This window comes from Rousettus aegyptiacus, unplaced genomic scaffold (assembly GCF_014176215.1).
Source record: "Rousettus aegyptiacus isolate mRouAeg1 unplaced genomic scaffold, mRouAeg1.p scaffold_m13_p_5, whole genome shotgun sequence".
Taxonomy (NCBI): domain Eukaryota; kingdom Metazoa; phylum Chordata; class Mammalia; order Chiroptera; family Pteropodidae; genus Rousettus; species Rousettus aegyptiacus.
Genome location: NW_023416308.1, coordinates 27,279,995 through 27,302,669, shown reverse-complemented (window position 1 = coordinate 27,302,669; position 22,675 = coordinate 27,279,995). Strand labels below are relative to the sequence as shown.

General features: G+C 35.6%; 1 long non-coding RNA gene and 1 pseudogene across 1 annotated transcript in view; both read left to right on the top strand.

Annotated features, from left to right (window-relative positions):
* Positions 1–22,675, top strand: part of LOC107507810 — a 218,058-nt gene that overhangs the window by 123,098 nt on the left and 72,285 nt on the right. The gene's annotated exons all lie outside the window — the stretch shown is intronic.
* Positions 21,231–21,349, top strand: LOC118603113 (annotated as a pseudogene).

The following is a 22,675-nucleotide window of genomic DNA, read 5'->3' as shown; positions in this document are numbered from 1 at the left end:
TGCTCAGAGCGAGCAGCTGACCCGGCGCTGGTGCTCAGTATCAAAGTCCACTTGCAGACATGGGCCCTTTAAGAGGCATATGCAGCTGCTAGCTGCTGCTGCCATGGCCTCTGTTCCACTCAGCTGCTTGGGACAGGCAGCCTCACACCTTCAGCCCCCTTCTACCTTCTACATTGCAAGCTGATTAATTATTTTTCTCCCTAGTTGTAGGGCTTCTGTTCATCTAGATCCCAGGTGACTTTCCTTGCTGTTTGCTCTGTATTTCTGTCACAATTTTGATTTGGTCGCAAGAGGGATGAACTCAGCCTCTATCGTACACACTATTTTTTTTCTCTCTCTTCATATTTTATTTTTAGTGAAAGACATTTGTAAAACCTAATGATGTAAAGATTTTTCTTATCATTTTGTCAGCATAAACATCACAATTCTCTTAGCTGAAACTCTTTGAGTGCATATATAATTCCTATGAAAACCTTCAACTGTAAATTATGTGATTCATCTTTTAAAAATTTCTTTCTCAATGAACAAAACTGCCAACAAAAAAACTCAGGGCAAAGATTTAAGATGCAAAGAGATATAGCGCAAGTCATGGAGAAAGCGAAGCAAGAATTAAAAATTTCCCCTAGTCAGTCAACATTTTGTCTTCCATCTTTATACTAATGATGATTTTAATGATGATATATAATATTAATAATGTATGATGAAAACAGTATTAATTGTGCTAATGCAACCTTCATGAAATATAAAAAGAAGTTGCTTTATGTCATGCTTAAAAATGGATTATTTAACTATGTATGGTGTCAGATGGCTTCTAGACTTTTCAGAATAATCACTTGTAAGTTATATAAATGTCTAATCACTATAATGCATACCTAAAACTAAAGTAATATTGTATATCAACTATAATTTTTAAAAAAACTTATTTTAAAAAATAAAAAAAAGAAATGGGTTATTTAATGATTGAACAATGGGATTCATCCAGCTAAAATTATGTGAAAATAACTGGAGGAATTATGATCTGAAGATGATTGATAAGATCATCCTGTCTTTTTCCAGCCATGTTACCAGTAATATACAAGTAACTACAGATGATAATGAATAATTTGACTTGTTCTGGATAATGCTGGATAAAACTCTTGAGAGGAATTGGATAAAACAAATGTTTTTATTTTTATAATGTATTTTGACCCAAAGCCAAAACTTACAGGATTTTGCTTGGAATTACATTCTGTTATTTGCAAAGAGTTCCCTTGACTGTTAGACTGGCAGAGCTAGTAAATTACTGCTCATATGAGGCTATTTAATCTTAGCACTCTGAAAAGGTCCAATCTATTACTGCTGCTAAATTTAACCTCATGTGAGCCACACCATTAGGGCATGAGGTTCACCAATCTTCCCACTGTAGAAAGCGAAAGTTTTTTCTCTCCATGGTTTGGTTAACACTCTCACTCAGACAGAATCTCAACGTGAAGAAGCCTGTGCTGATGAAGCCTGGCCCCTCATAAGGGGTTACCAGTTATTTCTGTAGTGTCTATTAGCTATGTAGGCTTGTTATGATGTCCTGGGGATACTTCTGTTTTTAGGGATCTCAGTCTAGTAGTGGGGAGAAGTGCATAACAAAATGATCATGGAAAAATGTGAACCTTATAATGGAAGTAGACATAGAATGCTAGGATGTTTAAAAATTCAGAATGCCTAAACATCTGAGGCTGCAGTTGGGGTGGGATTGTGCAATTATCTACCACCATATAATACACCATTCTGGAAGTAAGCAGCTTAAAACAATTGGCATTTATTTGATCATGATTTTGCTCTGGGGTCTGGGCTCGGGCACACAGTTCTTCTGCTGGTATCTCCTGGGATTACTCATAGTGGTTCAACTGGGGTCAGACAGCCAAAGAAAAACTTATTCACATACTGAATCATTAGGTGGGATTCCTAGCAGGGCATCTCAGTTATCCTCCATGTGACCTTTCCAGCAGATTAGCCCAGGTGTTTAATACAGTGGCTATAACTTTTTAAGCGAGTTAGAACAAAACCTGCAAGGTCTCTGAGCTAAGGCTCAGCAGTTATATATGTCACATCCACTGCATTTTATTGGGCAAGTAACTGGGTTATTCCAGAATCAAGGAGGGGGAAAGATAGCTCCCATCTCATAGTGGGAGGAGCTGAAAAGAAGTTGAAGTCATTTTAAAGTACAACAGGCATTAGGGAAAATGTCAAAGAAAGTTCTGTTGAACTGAATCTTTAAAAGATTTATATGCGTTTTCTCTGCACGAGTGTGTGTGTTAATGTGTGTGCATGTGTGCACACGCATGTGCGTCTATGTGTGCGTATGTTGGGGCAGATATTCCAGGAAAGGCCAAAAGAGCATTCCAAACTCAGAGATGAATATGAACAAAAGATGGTGTAATGTGTGTGAAACGGCAAGTAAGTATAGATGGGTATGCACCATGCTATCAAGGGTAGGGAGTGACCGTAGAGAGAATAATGATAAAGCAAGTGATGAAAGTAAGTCTAGAAAGACAGGTTAGCAAAGATTGTTAAGCATATGTCAAAGGCTAAGTGATTTAGAATTTATTCTTTAGTCATTGGGTAACCAGGAATCATTTTTACATCAAGTTTCAGGCCTATGTAGCCTAAGGAAGTCACTGAATAAAAATTAGTTAAGTAAATAAAAGCAGGTTAGTAATGTGATCAGATTTTCTATCCTTTAAAAAAAATGAGGTAAAATTAAGAATGTTTCTTCCAAATGCCCTCAGGTGAATGGCACAGAGAGGATTTACAGTAGCAATGAAAAGGTAGGGCAGGATGCTGGTTAGGAAAAGACCTTGAAAAGCACCCTTACTTTTAAAACAACTGATATATTTATTTGCTGTGGCCTTGAAATCCTGTTGAGATTATAGGTGGGGAGACTAAGCACCCCCCCAAACAATCCCTTGGTACCACCACTGAGGAGCCTTCAATCTCAAAATGAGGAGATTGCATTAGTATGGTACTTTGGCTAGGCCACAGAGCTTATTTAGTTTTTATTATTTTTAAATGTATTTTTTATGTGTTTCTTTTAAAAATATTTTTATTAAATTTATTGGGGTAACATTGATTAATACAATTATATAATTTTCAGGTGTACATTATAATTTGTCATTTATATATTCTATTGTGTGATTACTAGCCAGAGTCCAGTTTCCTTCAGCTACCATATATTTGATCCCCTTTACCCTGTCTACCTCTTCTCTCCTCCCCCACCCACTACATTCTGGCAACCACTAGTCCATTGTCCATGTCCCTGAATCTCTTTTTTTTGTCCTGTTCATTTGTTGCTTTTAGGTTTATATCCCATATATAAGTGATATCATGCGATTTTCAACTTTTCCTGTCTGGCTTATTTTGCTTAGTGTGATTTTCTCAAGGTCCACCCAGGTTGTCGTAAATAGCAGTATTTCATCTCTTCTTATGACTGAGTAATATTCCATTGTATATATGTACCACAACTTCTTAAGCCAATAATCTATTGTAGGATACTTCGGTTGCTTCCATGTCCTGGCCACTGTGAATAGTGCTACTATGAACATCGGTGTTCAAATATCTTAATGGATATGGGTTCTCAAGTCTTTGGGGTAAATACCCAGTAGAGGAATTGCTGGATCATATGGTAGATCAATTCTTAGATTTTTGAGGAAACTCCATAATGTTCTCCATAGTGGCTGTACCAATTTGCAGTCCCACCAGCAGTGTATGAGGGTTCCTTTTTCTCCACATCCACTCCAACATTTGTTATTACTTTTCCTGTTGCTTATAGCTATTCTAACAGATGTGAGATGATATCTCATTGTGCTTTTGATTTGCATTTCCCTAATAGCTAGCGATGTTGAGCATCTTTTCATATATCTGTTGGCCATTTGTATGTCCTCTAGGGAGAAGTGTCTGTTCAGGTCCTCTGCCCGTTTTTTAATTGGATCATTTGTTGTTGTTGTTGTTGTTGTTATTGAGTCATATGAGTTCTTCGTATATTTTGCATATTAGGCCCTTATTGGAAGCCTTGCTTATGAATATATTTTCCCATTCTGGTGGTTGTCTCTTTACCTTGTTGATGATTTCTTTTACTGAGCAGAAGCTTTTTAGTTTGATGTGGTCCTATTCATTTATTTTTGCTTTTACTTCCCTTGCCTATGAGGTCAAATTCATAAAATCCTCTTTAAGTCCAAGGTCCTTGATTTTAATTCCTATGGTTTCTTTTATGCATTTTATCGATTCCAGTCTTATATTCAGATCCATTTTGAGTTAATTTTGGTGTGTGGTGACAGACAACAGTCTAGTTTCTTTCTGCTGCAGGTGGCCTTTCAATTTTCCTAGCACCATTTATTGAAGAGGCTTTCCTTTCTCCACGGTGTGTTTTTGGCTTTTTTTGCAAAAAATTATTTGCTCATATAAATATAGGTTTACTCAAAAACTCTCGATTCTGTTCCACTGGTCCATGTGTCTGTCAATACCATGCCATTTTGATTACTGCTGCTTTGTAGTATAATTTGAAGTTGGGCAGAGAGATGCCTCCAGTCTTGTTTTTTTATTCTCAGGATGGCTTTGGCAATTCGGGGTCTTTCATGCTTCCATACAAATCTGATGATTTTTTGTTCTATTTCTTTAAAAAAAGCCAATGAGATTTTGATGAGGATTGCATTAAATCTGTATAATGCTTTAGAGAATATGGTCATTTTAACTATGTTGATTCTTACAATCCAAGAACATGAAATATCTTTCCATTTCTTTGTATCTTCTTTGACTTCTTTTAATAGGGTCTTATAGTTTTCATTATATAGGTCCTTCACATGTTTCATTACATTTATTCCTAGGTATTTTATTCTTTTTGTTGCAATTGCAAAAGGAATTATATTTTCCACTTCTTTTTCTGATGCTTCATTATTAGAGTATAAGAATGCTATGGATTTTTTATTTTGTATCCAGAGATTTTACTGTATTTGCTTATTGTTTCTAGTAGTGTTCTCGTGGAGTTTTTTTTGGTTTTCTATATAGAGAATCATGTCATCTTCAAATTGTGACAGTTTGACTTCTTCGTTTCCTATCTGGATGCCTTTTATATCTTTCTGTTGCCTGATTGCACTAGTAGGGCCTCCAATGTTATATTGGATAATAGTGGTGATAGTGGACAGCCTTGCCTTATTCCTGATCTTACAGGGAAGGTTTTTAGTTTTTCACCATTAAATATAATGTTGCCTCAGGATTTGTCATATATGGTCTTTGTTATGTTAAGTTACTTACCTTCTATACCGATTTTGTGAAGTGTTTTGATCACAAATGGATACTGTATCTTGTCGAAGGCTTTTTCTGCATTCATTGATATGATCATATGATTCTTATTTTTTAATTTGTTTATGCTGTATATCACATTAATCAATTTGTGTATGTTGAATCATTCCTGTGCTCCTGGGAATGAAGCCCACTTGATAATGGTGTATAATCTTTTTTAATATGTTGCTGTATTCAGCTTGCTAGTATCTTATTTAGGATTTTTGCATCCGTGTTCATGAGAGATACTGGTCTATAGTTTTTTTGTTGTTGTTGTTATTGTTGTTATCTTTACCAGGTTTTGGTATCAAAGTAATATTGGCCTCATAAAATGAGTTGGGAATTATTGCCTCCTCTTAGATTTTCAAAGAGTTTGAGGAGAATAGGTATTAAATCTTCTTTGAATGTTTGGTGGAATTCACTGGGGAAGACTTCTGGTCCTGGACTTTGATTTTTTGGTAGGTTTTGATGATTGTTTCAATTTCCATACTGCTAATTGGTCTATTTAGATTTTCCAGAACTTCGTGGTTCAGTTTAGGAAGATCATATTTTTCTAAGTACTGGTCCATTTATTCTAAGTTATTGAATTTGGTGTTATATACTTTTTTATAACATTCTTGTATGATCCTTTGTATTTCATCAGTCGTAATATCCCCTCCTTCATCCCTGATTTTGTTTATTTGTGTCTTCTCTCTTTTTTCTTTAGTGAGTCTAGCCAGGGGTTTGTCAATTTTATTAACCTTCTCAAAGTACCAGTTTCTTGTTGTATTTATTTTTTCTATTGTTTTTTTGTTTTGTTTTCAATTTCATTTATTTCTGCTCTAATTTTGATTATTTCTTTCTTTCTGGTGACTTTAGGCTTTACTTGTTCTTCCTTTTCTAGTTTTTAAAAATGAAGTGTTAGGTGTTTATTTGGGCTCATTCTTGTTTTTGGAGATAGGCCTGTAATGATATGACCTTTCCTCTCATTACCACTTTTGCCATGTCCCCAAAAGTTTTGATATGTTGTACTATCATTATCATTTGTTTCTATGTATCTCTTGATCTCTCTTTTTATTTCTTCCCTGACCCAATTATTATTCAGTAGCATGTTGTTTAATCTCCATGTATTTGTGGTTCATCCTGATTTCTTTTCGCAGTTGATCTCTAGTTTTAAAGCATTATGATCAGAGAATATGGTTGGTATGGTTTCAACCCTCTTATATTTGTTGCAACTATCTCTGTGTCCCAGTATGTGGTCGATTCTTGAGAATGTTCCATGTGCACTAGAGAAGAATGTATAAGCAGCTGTTTTTGGATGGAAGGCTCTGTATATGTCAATTATGTCCCGTTGGTCTAATGTGTCATTTAAGGATATTATTTCCTTATTGATTTTCTGTTTGGATGTTCTGTCCATATCTAACAGTGGAGTATTTAGATCCTCTACTATGATAGTGTTTTAGTCTGTTTCTCCCTTTAGTTCTGTTAGTAATTGCTTTACATATTTTGGGGCTCCCTGATTGTGAGTATAGATATTAATAAGTATTATGTCTTCTTGGTCCATGATTCCCTTTATCATTATGAAGTGTCCTTCGGTACCTTCTTTACATTTTTTTTATTTAAAGTCTGTTTTATCCAATATTAGTACCACTACTCTTCTTTTCTCTGAATGCTATTTGCTTAAAATATCATTTTCCACCCTTTCACTTTGAGTCTATATTTGTCTTTAAATCTGAGATGTGTCTTCTGGAGGCAGCATATATTTGGGTTTTGTTTTTTGACCCATTCTGCCACTCTGTGCCTTTTTATTGGGGAGTTCAGTCCATTTACATTTAGGGTGATTATTGAAATATGAGGTCTTCTTATAGCCATTTTATCTTTTGCTTTCTGGTAGCTCGGTGTTTCCATTGTTTCCTTGTCCTTGTGTTTCTATTTTCTTTATTTTGGTTGGCTTTTGTGGGTTTTGCCTCTGGTTTTTCTTGTTTTATGTTTTATACATCAGTTCTGAATCTTTGGTGCATGGTTACCATTACAAATATGAAAAGGATAGTTACACATATACAGTCGTTCATTTTTTTCTGTGTGTGCCTTATCTCCATTCCTCTTTGCAAATCTGGACCTTTGAATCTTCCTCTTTTCAGTCATCGTTATCTAATTTGTCCCTATGTATGCTGAATGTTCATTACTAACTTGCTATAGCAATGCTCTTCTTATCATTTAAGCTTATAATGCCTTATTCTTAGTAAGGATTTCACTCCTCTGCTTCTATTTGCCTGTCACTTTACTCCTAATTATGTATTTTTGTTGTTGTTGTTGTTGTTTTGTTTTAGGCGAGCTGACCACTTTCAGTATTTCCTGTGGTGCAGGCCTCATAATGGAGAATTCCCTCAATTTTTGTGTATCTGGAAAGGTCTTAATTTTTCCTTCATATAGGAGAGCTTAGTTGGATACATTATTGTAGGCTGGTAGTTCATTTCACTTAATAGTTTAAATATTTGATTACATTTTATTTTGGCTTGTAAGGTCTGTGCTGAGAAGTCCGATGATAATTTAATGAGTTTTCCTTTATAAGTTACCGTTTTCTTCTCCCTGGCTGCCCTGAGAATTTTATTTTTTCCTTGATTTTTGATAACTTTAATACAATGTGTCTTGGTGAAGGCCTTTTTGGGTTGAGATAATTAGGTGTTCTGTTGACTTCTTGAATTCCAAGCTCCTGCTCATTCCTTAGATTTGGGAAATTCTCATCAACTATTTGTCTGAAAATGCTTTCTAATCCCTGCTCTATTTACTTGCCTTCGATAATGTCCATTATTCTTACGTTTCCTCACCTGATAGTATCAGCTAGTTCTTGTATTCTTCTTTCATTGTTTTCATTCTTTGGTTTCTCTCTTCCTCCTTCTGATTTATTTCTAGATTTCTGTCTTCCTTATCACTGATCCTTTCCTCCATTTGGTTGACTCTATTTCCCAAGCTTCCTATTTCATTTTTCAACTCCGCAGTGTTTTCTTTTCTTTTCCTTTTCCTCTTTTTTTTTTTTTTTTTTTTTTACTCCAGAAGATCTATTCTGTTCTACTTGAGGGTTATAGTCTCCTTATTAAAGAACTCATTCTGTTCATATAGTTACTTTTTCAATTCCTGAAATTGTTGACATGACTCATTTCAGAGCTCATTAAGTTTTTTCAGAAGTACCATCTTGAATTACCTGTCATTTAAGTCACATATTTCTATGTCTGTAAGCTTATTTTCTGGAGATTTTTCTTTTTCTTTGTGAGATGCCTTGCCACCTTGGTTGTTCATGGTGTTTAATGGACTATTTCTCCACCTGGGCATTAACAGAAGTGTATTCTACTGTTTGTCTAGAAAGAAGATTTATTATATAAAGGTCTCTCTTTAGCCTGCTACAAAGAAGGCACTTTTCTTTTGGTTTCCAGTAGTTGGCATCTAAGTTCCTTGGAGTTTTGCTTTATATAAAGCCTAAATAATGTTATTTTTATGTTCTTGTAGAAATTTAATCACACTTGCTACTCTCAGTTTCAATCTTTGTCAGTGTTAGCAAACAGTTTAGGTAGAATTTACTCAGAGTCCCTGGGGCTCCACGGTGATTGGTCTCGGAGGGTACGGGGAAGGGGCTCTCTGGGTTGGGAGATGGGGGCTGCAGCTCAGCCTCAGTTTTGCAACTATGGCTGGTAAAAATAAGCTGTTGTTTCTCTGTGGCCCCTTCCCACTTCTCTACTTCCTGCCCTGATGACTGGGCCCTGCTACCGTCTGAATAGAAGTCCTGGCACTTCCAGGCAGGGTTGTTCCGGGAAGTCACCGCGCCTTCATCCCTCTCCTTCCTCCTGAAAGGAGCTCCAGCAGCTGCAAGAGGCAGCTTCTTTATTTCTCCCAGTGCACTGCCCAACACCCGGGCTTCTGACCTGTGGTAGTTCTTACGCTAGATCCCACGCTCAGATGTGCTAGTGTGCTAGTGGGTGTTTTTTGTTGAGTTTTAGATGTTTAGCCCTTGTTTCAAGGGGAGAGATCTGGGACATCTCTCACTCAGCCGTGATTCCAAGAATTTGTGTGTGTTTCTGTGTAATTTTATCCTTACGTAGATTCATGTAATCACTACCACAAACAAGGTACATAACTTTTCCAACACTATAAAGACTCTCTTTCACACTACACCTGTATATTTTCATATCCCTTCCTTTGAATTAGATTACATGAATGAGATAGTGTTGGGATAATTATACAGAAGAGCCTCAAGCTACTATGCTCCATTTTCTAGGAGACTTGTGCATTATATATTATAAGTTACACATAATTTTTTTGCCTTTCAATATTGGCTGTAACTTAAAGTTGCATGAGTGAACAATTTGAAAATATATTGGTTCCAAGTATAAAGATTTATTTTCCTTGTGTGTCTCTCTTATTTTACGGTACTTCCTGCTCTCCTTCTTCCCCCTCCACCCCCCACTGCCCCAAAACGAAAGCCTATCTCATATATTGACTATCTCTTCATCGACAGAGGCCATTACTTCAAGTTCTAACAATCTCTTAAGAAAGTCCGGTTAAGAATATGTGTGTGTGTGTGTGTGTGTGTGTGTGTGCGCGCGCGCGCGCGCGCGCGTGCGTGTTATGCATTCGAGACATAAAGCATCACCACTGTTTTGAAAGCTTTTTTCCTTTAATTAATGACTACTGAAAACAGTGATTAAGGATGGTAGAGACAATGATCGCAGATAATAAGACATTGATTAAGGATCAGTGGTTAAGGATGATAGAGGCAAAGGTGTAATTTAGTATTATCCAGAAACAAAATAATCATGGCTATCACATTTATATGATCTAAATTTTGACTACTATGGACAATATTTTGTTGTAAATTAGCTTCTAATGGACCCACCTTTCAATATTCAGGCCAGTATCTCTCTTAGTTTTTTATTAGTCTATGGGTTCATTGACTGTTAATGTTAAGTATATTTCCTAAGAATGGAGACAAAGAAGGATTTTTTTTCCCCTGAAGAGAAGCACTGTTCTTCCTAGTTTATCCCTTCTTTAGATATTCTACCTCAACCTTAGAGTATTTCTTAGAACTCTCCTTTATCTTTTCTTAATAGCTAATCTCCTCTAAATACTTAATAATTTTTACTTTAATATTCACTATTTAGATTACTGTGCAATTTCTGTCTTCTTATTTCAGTCCAAGTGATATGTGAACTAACTAAATAAAAAAATTTTTCACACTGTTCTTCTATGACAATGAGAAATAATTTGCTTTACATTTGCTTTATTCATTGAGAACCTCAAGGTCTATTCCAGGCATTTTTAAATGTGCTGTGCAAAGAATGGTGGTCAGCTACTTGCGCTAAGAAAGAAAGAAGGAAAGAAAGAAAGAAAGAAAGAAAGAAAGAAAGAAAGAAAGAAAGAAAGAAAGAAAGAAAGAAAGAAAGAAAGAAATTACATTTTAAGGATTTCAACTACATCAACTCCTTAAACTTCTTGGAGAATATATATGTGTGTGTGTGTGTGTGTGTGTGTGTGTGTGTGTGTGTGTGTGTGTGTATACATATACATATATATACTTGGGGTTGGGTGTGTGGTGATGGGATAAGGATAAAAACTTAATGTTGACCCTTACCAATAGAGGCAAAGCTGTTTTTTACTGGTTACCATTTCTTCTCAATTTATTCATTATACATATTAGGTAAACCTTTTCTTCTCTGCAATGCATTATTTTTGAGAACTTCATAATTATGGTGATGTACTCCTGAGATATTAAAGTTGATTTATCAAAAAAGGTAAAACGTAGCCAGAAATGGGACAGTGACATCACAGTGCTGTTAGGAAGTAAGGTAGAATGAGCAGAGGCTATAGATTTGGAAACAGCTGAAAAACAAATTTTTTGCATGCTCTGCCTAGTGGTTTCTAACATACTTGGAAGAAATATCAGTGCTTTTAGTTTTTTCTTTATTGGATTTTCAAGATGGGCTCTGAATAGAGAGTTTAACAAGACAATTTGAGAGAATGTTGAAAGAGTTCGAGAGACCAAATGCCACAGTGAAAGCTAGATATTCAGTCCACGAATTTTCTAAACTTAACATAACCTTTTCATACACTTATTAAATTTTCCTGCACTTGGAAGGGCTATACTGTCAGAGAAGGCTTTGCCATTTATGACTTACTTTGGAATCTTGCCCTGATTTGATATCTTTTTTTTTTTCTTTTAACAAAACTTCTTGTCAATGGATCAAGCAATCTTGGGCTGGAGTGGAGGCCCTGAGATGTATTTTACTCACAGCCAGTGGATAATTGGGAGATCACTCATCTATCTGCTGAGCAAACTATGGATCTGCTAGCCAAATATATGCTGGCCACATGTGAAATAGTATCTCCCTGCCAGACACCAACCATAGAAGGCTGTCATTAATAATTTCATGAGTAGACAATGTTGAGATTAGTCCCAGCTAGTTACGTGCTGGGCTTCAGGAGCAACTCTGGCCAATAAGAGATGTTTTAGAAAGACCCACTTTGTCCATAGATGTTGTTGTTAACTGTGTGCAATAGAGGAACAGCGTCTGTGAGGAACACAGAGACCCTCATCAGCTGTTGGCAGAGAAATCTCTGGCTGCTTTTCAAGTCTAGGAGCATAGCATTGCCTGGAAGCTAAAAGACAGATGAACTCAGTCCACCCAGTGACTGCCTAATTAAGGAGGTGTTGCAAGAAACAGAGTAGTTCAGGCAGGGCTTCTGGGTTTTCCTAAGTTCATTGAACTACCTCTCCCTTCTCTTCCTAATGAAAGGCTGTTGCTGTCTTTGGCTAATTCCGTTTTGGTGGTGTCTTAGCACACTGTGTGCATTTAAGTCTGCAGCACAGTGGCCTGGATTTCAGCTACTTAATTTAAAGCAGAGTGTATAGAAATGGTTAGTAACAAAGCAGAAGGACAGAAAAGGCACCCGGCAAAATACCTTAATTCTTACTCCTCTCAACACACTTTTAAAGGCAGAGAATTTAGGAGCCCTCACTAAGAAATTTCCCAAATGTTCATCATGAGCTTTTCTTTTTTTTTTTTTTTTTTCCAGTAGTTTCCTCTGGAACCAAATGATAGAGATTAGATTCTCTCCATGGACTGGCTTTTTTTCACATATAGACCAGTTCCTGACCTTATTGTATCTTTCAGAATTAGTGCCATATAGTTAAGCTTCCCTAGCAACTTGTCTGTCTACTTCTATTATATAAGTTACTATGTAACAGTGTATTGTTTGTTTAAAAATTTGTCTCACATAATTTTCCAAACAGCTTACTTACTCATAGCAGTGTCCTCAGCTGCTTTAAGAATGATCAACACTAAGAAAATGCTTAACAATGTTTATTGGCCTATTAAATGTTGTTATTGACACTGTTCAATTGAAGGACCCACTTTTCTGCTATTCCAACTTTCTTATTGTTTCCAATACATCTTAAATACATTCCTCACAAAGTAAGGACCAAATGACTTAATGTCATAAAGTGCTTAAGAGCACAGAGATTATGGAATTGGATCTTGGTGTGAATTTCAGGTACACTATCAACTATGCACCCTTAGGTATATTATTTAAAATTTCCATGTTGTCCATTTTCTTACCTGTAAAATGAATTTAACGATATAACCCAAATTATAGACTTTTGTGAGAATTAGAATTAGTGTACAAAAGTGCCTGATAGGTAATAAACATAGTAAATACTAGCTATTATTGTTATTATCAGTATATTACTCATCGAGTGTAGGACACCATATCTCTGTCATTTTAAGACTGGTGTTATGGAGGCCTACTATATATATATATATATATACACACACACATATATACATATATATACACATATATATGTATATATATAATATATTATATTTACACACACACACACACACACACACGCGCGCACACACACATATTACCAACTATCCCTTGTAAACATTACTGAGCAGGAGGAAAGTTACAGTGCAGGCTTTTTCCGATTGTTCTTTTATTCGTAAAGACCTTGAACTCTTTGGAGAAGAGGTACTGAAGTTATTTGTGGCATCAATAATAGCGCCAACAGTCAAAATAGCTAACAGAGATTCCAACAAGGATTTTTACAACCTTTAAAGGCAACATTTCCAAATATTTGTCACGTCACCAAGAAATTTATTTTCTGCAGCAGAGGATAGTAATGTACTTAGCTATAAGGCTCTTATTTTCAAACAATTTGCATCAGATTCATCTGTGTTAGGAAAATGGAAACAAAAAAAATTGAGTCAGCTAAAACTGATTGTCTCCTTTCATTGGCTTATGGGATTCCACTCCACACAAGCAACTACAATGCCAGCTGGTATTTCAGCTGGAAACATCTGCAGAACCCTAAAATTGTCTTTTGCATTATTTTTTTCCTCCTAAATTTTTTTCTCTTCTTTTGGTGATTGCGATCATTGAAGAAAAGTCGGCTTGGGAGAGAGACAGACAGTTACGGGCACAGATGGAGTCGAATAATAAGATACTATAGAAATAGGTGATTATTGGATAATTAGGATAAAAACTAAATTTGCTTAAAATTTTCAGGTAATCAGAGTTAAAATGGCTTAATGAAATAAAATCAGTTTTAATATGTAGACATTACCCAATGTTTTTGCTATAGCTTCCAATAAAATTTCTCAGTTCCACAAATTATTAATAGTGAAATCATTGATTAGTGATAGAAGATATAAAATTAAAAATTCTCATCTGGTAATAACTGATGAAACAATGAATAAATATATTATTTTAAGAATATGGTATTATTTCATATATCAATATTATATAACACTGTAGTCATACAATAATATTGATATATCATTGTATTTATCTCAATAATGGCCTATGGTTGTAGGATAGCTATTTGACTCTCCTTTCTCATTCTATTTATATATAAGAACAAAATGAATGCTAATCACCCAAGTTATCACTGGGATAAAGCAATTGATTAAATTTAAGTTGAGTTTCATTGGAGGATCACTCATTCTTTATGACCCTTAAACATGAGGGTACCGTAGAGAGTACAGTAGCAATGACTTACTGCTTAATAATCAAGAATAAGCATAGTTCACGAAGTCTTTTCCTGCTAAAAAATTTTTATGAGTTGAGAGAAAAAGGTAAAATAAAGGAATATCTTTACTTTAGTGTTTGTAAAAGTGAGCTTCATTGATCATCTGTATCAGAATTACCTGTAGGGAATTTGTTAAAAATGCAGAACTCAGGGCCCCATCCTACATCTAGACTCAATCTTTGGATGTGGCTTAGGTCTATGCATTTAACAAGCCACTTAGGTGACTCTAGCCTATTAATGTTTGAGAATACTTGACCTGGAATGTCAAGGAACCAGGGAAATTAGGGAGAATGTGCAGATACAAGATTTGCTAAGCTACAGATTTTCTCAAATTAAACCCTGAGAAATGCTTTCTGAGAACCATTAGCAATGACTAGTAAATACAAAAACCATGAGGCTGCCAATAACTAATATCTAAGAGAAAGTTAAGAGTTATAGTATTATTATTAGTACTGTTACCCCATTGGTAAATGTTGCCCAGAAAACTCATATCCTGAGGAAAGTGGGCATTATTATATTTTATTTCAGTTTTTTAAAAATTATTGGGCAATGTAATTTGTGATTAGTTACTTCTCTGTACTGCAAGCTCTCTATCTGGTTCTTATGTATTTTAAGTCCGATATTTAGATATTTTTTGTCCATCTTTCTTGAATTCAAATTCTAATGACTAATGAAAAACAGTCTTCTACAAATTGTGAGTCCACATGCAGGAACTTAGGAGTTTATATACAGATGCATGTGAATGTATGATTGTGTAATGAACTAGAAACCGTTGCTGACACCATCTAATTGGCTCCGGTCACTAAGATTACAACGGTTCTAAAATCCCTTTTTTAAATTTACATTACCATTAAAGTTGTTTACTGTGTTATCCAATTCAAGAAGGTCTCTGCATATACCAGTTTCCCAAAGATTGACACTCGCTTTGGAAATCTGTGGAAGCGTCCTTCATGAAAATTTTCACTGCCTTTTGTTTCTGTTATCTGCAGAATCTTTCTGGAATCTGTAAAACATTAAGGGGCTCAAAAAGGGAAGGTGACTACAAATGTGCTTTGCAGTTTGACCAGATGTGCAGCCAGTGTCATAAAATGCATTCAATTGTACTATAAATAGAGGGCAGAGGCATACTATTTACCATTTGGTAATTAATAAAATGTGCAAAATGCTGAGACATATCTTACTCTCTACTTCTCAATTACTATAACATTCTCCCCCCCCCCCCCCCCCCCCAGCAAAAGACAAGTCTTGCAGATTTTAGAGAATGGATTTCACAATGGGAGTCTCTTTATAATAGTCTGGGAAAATACAACTTAGCTTGCAAACCAGAAGAAGCTGGATTTCTTTTTTCCCCCAAAGTAATAAAAATAAAGATAAAGATAAAAGATGAGGAAAAATGTAATCTAACTAAATATTTTTGAAATTCAAAGGTAAAAGCTACATATTGCAAATAGTATGCTTTTCCAACTGGACTACTATAGTTCTGATAAAATTTACAACAGGAAAAAAAATATTAATCTGTTATTGTTAATCATTTAGCTATCTTTTGTGAAAAGTTTTCTACCTTTTCTTTCTCCAGTGATTTCAGGTAAAGACAATTTCTCTGTCAATTTCCTGCAAGGTTATATGTGAATTATGTCCAATGACATCCTGTATTACATTGTTATATTATATCATATTATAGTTTGTTAAAGGGCACCAGAAATGAAAAGTCCAGAGACATGCATAAGTTGTGTTTTTTGGTGTCTGAATGTATACACTTTGTTGATGAAGTGCTTTTCAATGTAAACTTTAAACCAGCCATAAGCATTTGCCTGCTTCCACACTGCGAGAGCAAGGGCAGGCATGTAAACAGAAATGTAAACTTCCCAGAACATTCCTGCTGATGACTCAAGGATTATTCATCTAAATTCAAAGTAGGTTCAGTGTATATATTTCTCCAACGGCATAGGCAGACACTCATCCATCCCCTCCTCCTCCTCCTCTCCTCTCCTCTCCTCTCCTATTCTCTCTCCTTCCCTCCCCACCTCTCTCCTCCCCTCCTCTCCCTTCTTTCTTTCCCCTCCCCCTTTCCCTTCCCCCACATCTCTGTCAGGACAAACTTAAATACTGTCATTTTCTGAACATGATGATTGATGCTTGAGTATATTTTTCCTTTGGCAAGTCTTGGCTATACCAACCTCTCATTTCCCCCAGCTGTTTCCGATGTAACTGTTACATAAGATCACACTTGCGTTGCTTACTTCTTTGCTGGAGGAACCGTTGTGGTTCAGCTTATTTCAGGGAAAAGTACTCTAGTATAATAGAAGCAGAAAGACATTACTCTGTGAACTGATATACAGCAAAACCAAGTGGAGAGTTGAGAAATTACATAATTAATTTTGAAATAATTTAAAAGATATTTTGGGTAATTATGGACTTTAAGAAAGACTATTTGCTTACGTAACAGATAATCTGATCTCACTCTTCATTGAATTCAAGTGTTTTTTAGACATCTCTGATATTATAAAATTATTTATTTGGTAGCAAAGACTATTGTCAATTCACTGGATTTATTTCCCATTTCTATTAGGTATTTGACAATATTCTCCCACTTTGTTATATATCCTTTTACCGTATAAAACATTTCCAAACACTCTTGAATGTAGTCACTTATGATCGAGACTCTGTCTGAAACCTGACTTATTCTTTAAAAGGGGGAAGATGTTTTTTCAAACTGCTTGGCACTTCAAAATAAAATTTAAAAAAGATAGAGAGTAATGGAAGAAAGAGAAGAGGAAGAAAAGTGGAAGAGAGAGGTGAAGAAGAAACAAAGGAAGAAAAGGAGAAAAAATAAAGGAAGGAAAGAAAAAAGGAAGGGGAAAAAGGATGAAAGGGATGACAGAAACATAGATGGAAGATAAAAAGGAAGAAAAAAGTATCAATAGCATTACTTGTTGACTACAATTACTTATCAAGAAAGCTTTCAGAAATAACTACCACATGCGGCTGTCTGAACTACAGCCAGGACTATTGTCACATGGTTCCAAAATGCCTGTTATCTGTGTAAGAGACATGGTCTCAGGTTTTGATTCAATGAATTGATGTTAAGGTGAAAAAGACACACTAACTCATGTTACTTTCACATTAAATAATAATAATAATGATGATACTATAGTATTGGCCTCTGGGGCTTATGGTCCAGTCAGATTTCAAAATATTCCCAGCTTGAAGGCTTTTACCATTTCTCTCATAGACTATTTTATCACACAGCTCATCTTAGATATAAGAAAATTTTCCAGTTACTATTTCCTAAGTTCCTTTTTTTCTAAATGTCATTCCATTATTTACACGATTTCACTGTGCCTCATTTTTATACCTTAGATTTTATAGCTTTCAAATACTAGAAGACAGTTGTTATTTTACCCTTCGTATCCATCCTGTGACCAAGAGAACACAAAAGAGGTATTAAGTTGTGCATTACTGGAGATTATAAGCCCTATTCATAAATCAAGAATCCTAAAATCTTGGGAAACAGTTATATGGTATAAGGAAATTTACCTTTATTTTTTTTTTTTTAGTTCATATGCTTCTATCAACTGAGATGTCCATCAAAATTCTGATGGATGAAAACCCTAGTGTGTGAATAAAAGAGCCATAGACTTTCAGAGTAAGAAAGGATCTTCTTATAAAACATGATCTGCACCCATTTTCTTTATACTGAGAAGCTAAAAGCTTCTCAGATATTCATGTCAAGTAGTCATTCCGGCTTCACTAACAAGAGATACACATAGAGCAAGATAACTGTCACAAAATAGATTGGCAAATTTTTAGATGCAAAGGTACAATTCATATTTTCCGTGAGGCTGAACTTCAACTCGGTGTTTCTCCCTGTCCTGGAGGAACAAGAGCTATCACAAAACTCAGATTTATTAAGCATCCATTCACAGATTGGGGATTCTGGAAATTAAATCGACTTATTTAATTCTCATCTTCCCCAAAGAATAGATTTACCACCGTTTCAAAATGAAAAAATAGAATTAGAAAATTAATGAACTTGTTCAAGTTCTCATAGGTTTTACCTATGTGGAATTACAGTTTGTAATTGTGAAAGCAATGTGGAGATCCATGATATGTTTCATTTTATCACATCTTGAAATAAGATTACATCTTAAAGCACTGTATAAATACTGAATATTTATTAAATCAGCTTGATTCTTCAGGCAAAAAAATTTATTTACTTCTGTGATGAACAGCTAGTTTATTATTTCAATATTTAATGTGGACCTAGTAGGTGCCCAACAATCTTTTAGTACTGAGGATACAGTTGTAAACAGAGCAGGCAAACATCCTGTTCTTATGAAACACATTCTAAATAAAATAAATATATAAGATACATAGTTTATCAGACAGTTATAATTACTGCATAGAAAAAAATAGAGAAAGAAAGGGGTGGGATTATAAATAAAGAAGTAAATAAATACATTTATAGTTTATTAGACCTAAGGAGAAAAATTAAAGCAAGGAAAGAGCTGAGATTAGAGCTGGAACAATGAGGGAAATTTTCCCTGGAGTTGACCTTTAAACTAAGACTTAAAGAAAGGAAGAGAGTGAACCAGGTGACTATCTGTGCGATTAGTATTCTAGACAATCAAGTGCAAAGGCTCTGGGTTTGGGAATATCTAGTGTGTTCAAGGAAACACAAGAGTCAGTCCAACAGGAGCAAAGCGAATGAGGGAGAGAGCAGTAGACAATACTGTCAGAGTGATCAGAGAAGGTCCCATTGCTCTACCTAAGCCATTGGAAGAACTCTGATTTTTATTTTGAGTGACATAAAAAGCTGTTAGACAGTTTTGAGCAGAGTGACATTATCTAATTTTAAAAGTATTACTCCGGCTGCTGTTTTAAAAATGTGTTACCTGTTGGAGAACAGGGGTAAAAAAAAAAAGGCTGATTAATACTTAATAGCTAATAATGATTCTTAATCTTAACAGTAGACATTTATTGGCATGCTTCAATATTTATTTTATACCCATTTTCTCATGTCCTTGAAATTTCTAGTTGAAACTTCATGGAATTATCATGGCAATTGATCCAATACACATATGGGGTTATATATTTGATTCGAATGTATTTTGTTGTTTTGAAATAAGTTTTAATTAATGTAATATGAATATATTTGAGATTTTTATGGCAACTGTTGTAGTAATTGGAGATGCGTAGGACAAAGTGCATCTCAACCCAAGATATACATTAAAATCAACAAGAACTTAGAAATTACACCATTTGTCCTTAGAGATGCTGATTTAAGGATCCAGTTGGGGCTCAAGAGTTTATACTTTTTAAAACTGTAATAACCATCCCAGCTACCTGCGATGGAGCCATGTGGAGAGTGAGGGCCATTCAAAGTGAAGAAACATGTTGGATGAGTAACTGAAATACCTGAAAGGATATAAGATAAAAAACATCCAGAAATACTTTGATTTTGAATTACATTATTTTTAAGAAATAAATATATTATAGTCAAATGTGCCATCTACCTCTCACAATTTCATCAGGTCATATTGTATTTATTTTGTGGATGAACATTCATTCTCCTGGCTTCTTTTACCCAATTTCCTTGCCTTTCTCAAAAATAAATTTTTTTATGTGTGTCTACTCTTGATAAGTTTATAGTTTTTAAAAATTAAGTTAAAATATAACATCTGAACACTTAACAGATAATTAAATTAAAATGAATAGTTAGTTAACTCTATGAACCAACTCAAATTTTTATGAAAGAAAAGTAATGTTGAAAAATAATTATACATAGATCAGATTTCTGCAGAGAGAGATCGAGAGCTTTCAGACCTAGAAAATGTGGGTGTTTTAAACAAAGGGTGCAATGGCAGGGAAGGGACTGTTATAGGAAGATCATTTCCCATTTTCCCACAGCCCTCCATCTCACTCAGGCTGTTTATAAAGACATTGCAGATAATAACTTCTTGTCAAAACTGGGACTCAGGCAATGGCCTAGAAGCTGGAGAAGGTCAGGACCATAAAAACAGAAATAGCCTTAGGGACAAGCAAACTCCTGAAGCCTGTGCAGGGGATCATGTCAGCGAGGGAATATCCTACAAATGGGCAGGGATTATTCAAAAGAGGCCAATTGCTGTAACAAACACTACCAATATTTCAGAAGCTTAAAAGAGAAAACGTCCACTTCTCATTTGTATCACTGTGCAAAGTGGGTTCATGGTGTGGAGTCGCTGCTCTGTCCACTGCCCTGCATGTAGTTATTTGGAGGCCCAGGATTACTCTTTGAGGTAGCTCTTCAGACTCCAAGGTATTGGAATTTTCTACCAAATGCATTTCAGCCTCCTGACTGAAGAACAAAAAGAGGACATGGAGAATCATGTGAAAGATTTTAGAGGCCAGGTCAAAAGAAACAGTATACATAACTTTCGCCTTCATTCCCTTCGCCAGATCTCAGTCCTGTGACCCGCCCCCCCCCCCATCTAAGAGCAAAAGGGGCAAAATGAGTAGAATTATCTGATACAGGAGCTCAGGGATGTGCTAGTAAAGGGTAATCTTTAAGAAAAGCTATTTAAGTATTATTTTCTAAAATTTAAAACTGAAATATGTTGATGTACCCAGTAGATCACAGACAACTTTTCTTCTAACATGATTTAATCAATTATCATGTCTGAAATATAACTCATAGAGTCTACAATTTTTCACACTTTGTAAAAGATAAAGGTAACATAAATTCACTGCATATCTAAAGGAATGTGCATTAGCCACCTGGGATGGAGCCATGTGGAAGGTGAGGGCCAAGACCAGGAAGCCACATGTAGGAGAAGACCCAATAACACCCATGACACTGACTCAAAGCCAAGGCATGGTTTCCAGCCATACCACCCTGAACATGCCTGATCCCGTCTGATCTCGGAAGCTAAGCAGGGTTGGTCCTGGTTAGTACTTGGATGGGAGACCACCTAGGAAGACCAGGTGTTGTAGGTGTAAAAAAAAAAGAGAGAAAAAAAAAGCCAAGTGGTAAACAGGCTTGGAGTTCTTTCTATTGTCACTGTTTTGGGGAAAAGATTGGAGCCAGGATCTGAGGAGACACTGAAGCAGGATACAGATGTTTCAAGTTGTCCCAGCTTCAGGGTTGGATTGGGTTGGGGTGAGCAAAGATTCGGTTAGGTTATTGGAGTTCCTTTACATCTTCACAGGGCCTGGACTCTACCTGGCACTGTACAGTCTAGGCATTGGGTTCTCTGGGGTGCCAGGAGCCAGCTTAATAAGGACCGACCAGCCCTGCAGTGGCCCTGTGATGACGGCGGGTGGTGGGAGGGAGTGTGGTTCCGAGCCTGTGTTCTCACCTGCTCTGTGCTAGTGAGAAAACCACAACTTGCTTTTTCTCAGAAGCTTCTATGGACAGACCTCGTTGTAATGCATTTTAATATGGTCATGATCTCTTCTTATTGCCAGATGGAAAAATCCGTTCATAGTGTGTGATTTCCTGACAGTTCCCATAACAAAGACTGTAATAGATATGTGTGTGCATGTGTGTGTGTGTGTGTGTGTGTGTGTGCACATGCGCATATAAGAGAATTGTAGGAAGCTAACTTTAAAACAAAAACATTTCTTGATAGACATCTGGTGTACAATCAAATATGGGTTATGAGGTTCAGCTCTGGTTACCCCAACGTAGTACCAAAATCTCGTAGTCCTGAATTATGGACTTCCCCCAACTAACTTCTTATTGCACAGCCTATTTTTCAAGTTTGAAGTAAAAACTCCATTAGCATCCATTATTTCAGAAAGGGAAGGAGTCAAATACTAGTTTTTTCTTTCTGCATACTTTCCCAATATGTCATTGTATTTTTTATTATTATTCCCAGGTAGTCATACAAACAAGTTCTGATCTACAGGCTTATAACCAAAGAAATAAACAAAGAAATGAATCTAAAAAAACAAAAATGATTTAGAGCATAAAAGATATTACTGTGCTTTTTCTTTCTTTTGCCTTAATTCTATGTTTCAGGTTTTTTGTTTGTTTAGATGGGCAGTTTGGGTAAATTTGCTTCAACATTTTCTTATACACTTTCGGGCTTGTGATTAAAAAAAAATATGTTGCTTCCTTTTTCCCACCAGCCAGATAACTAGCCAACCAAGAGATATTTATGCAGATCCTATTATGGTATAAAGGCATTCTGCTAAGTACAATAAAGTTTGACGAAGAAGGTATGTGCGTGTGTATCTATGTGTGTATGTATACAGTCTTATACCATGTAGAATTATAATATACCATATGTTTAATGTATACTATTACATATACATATA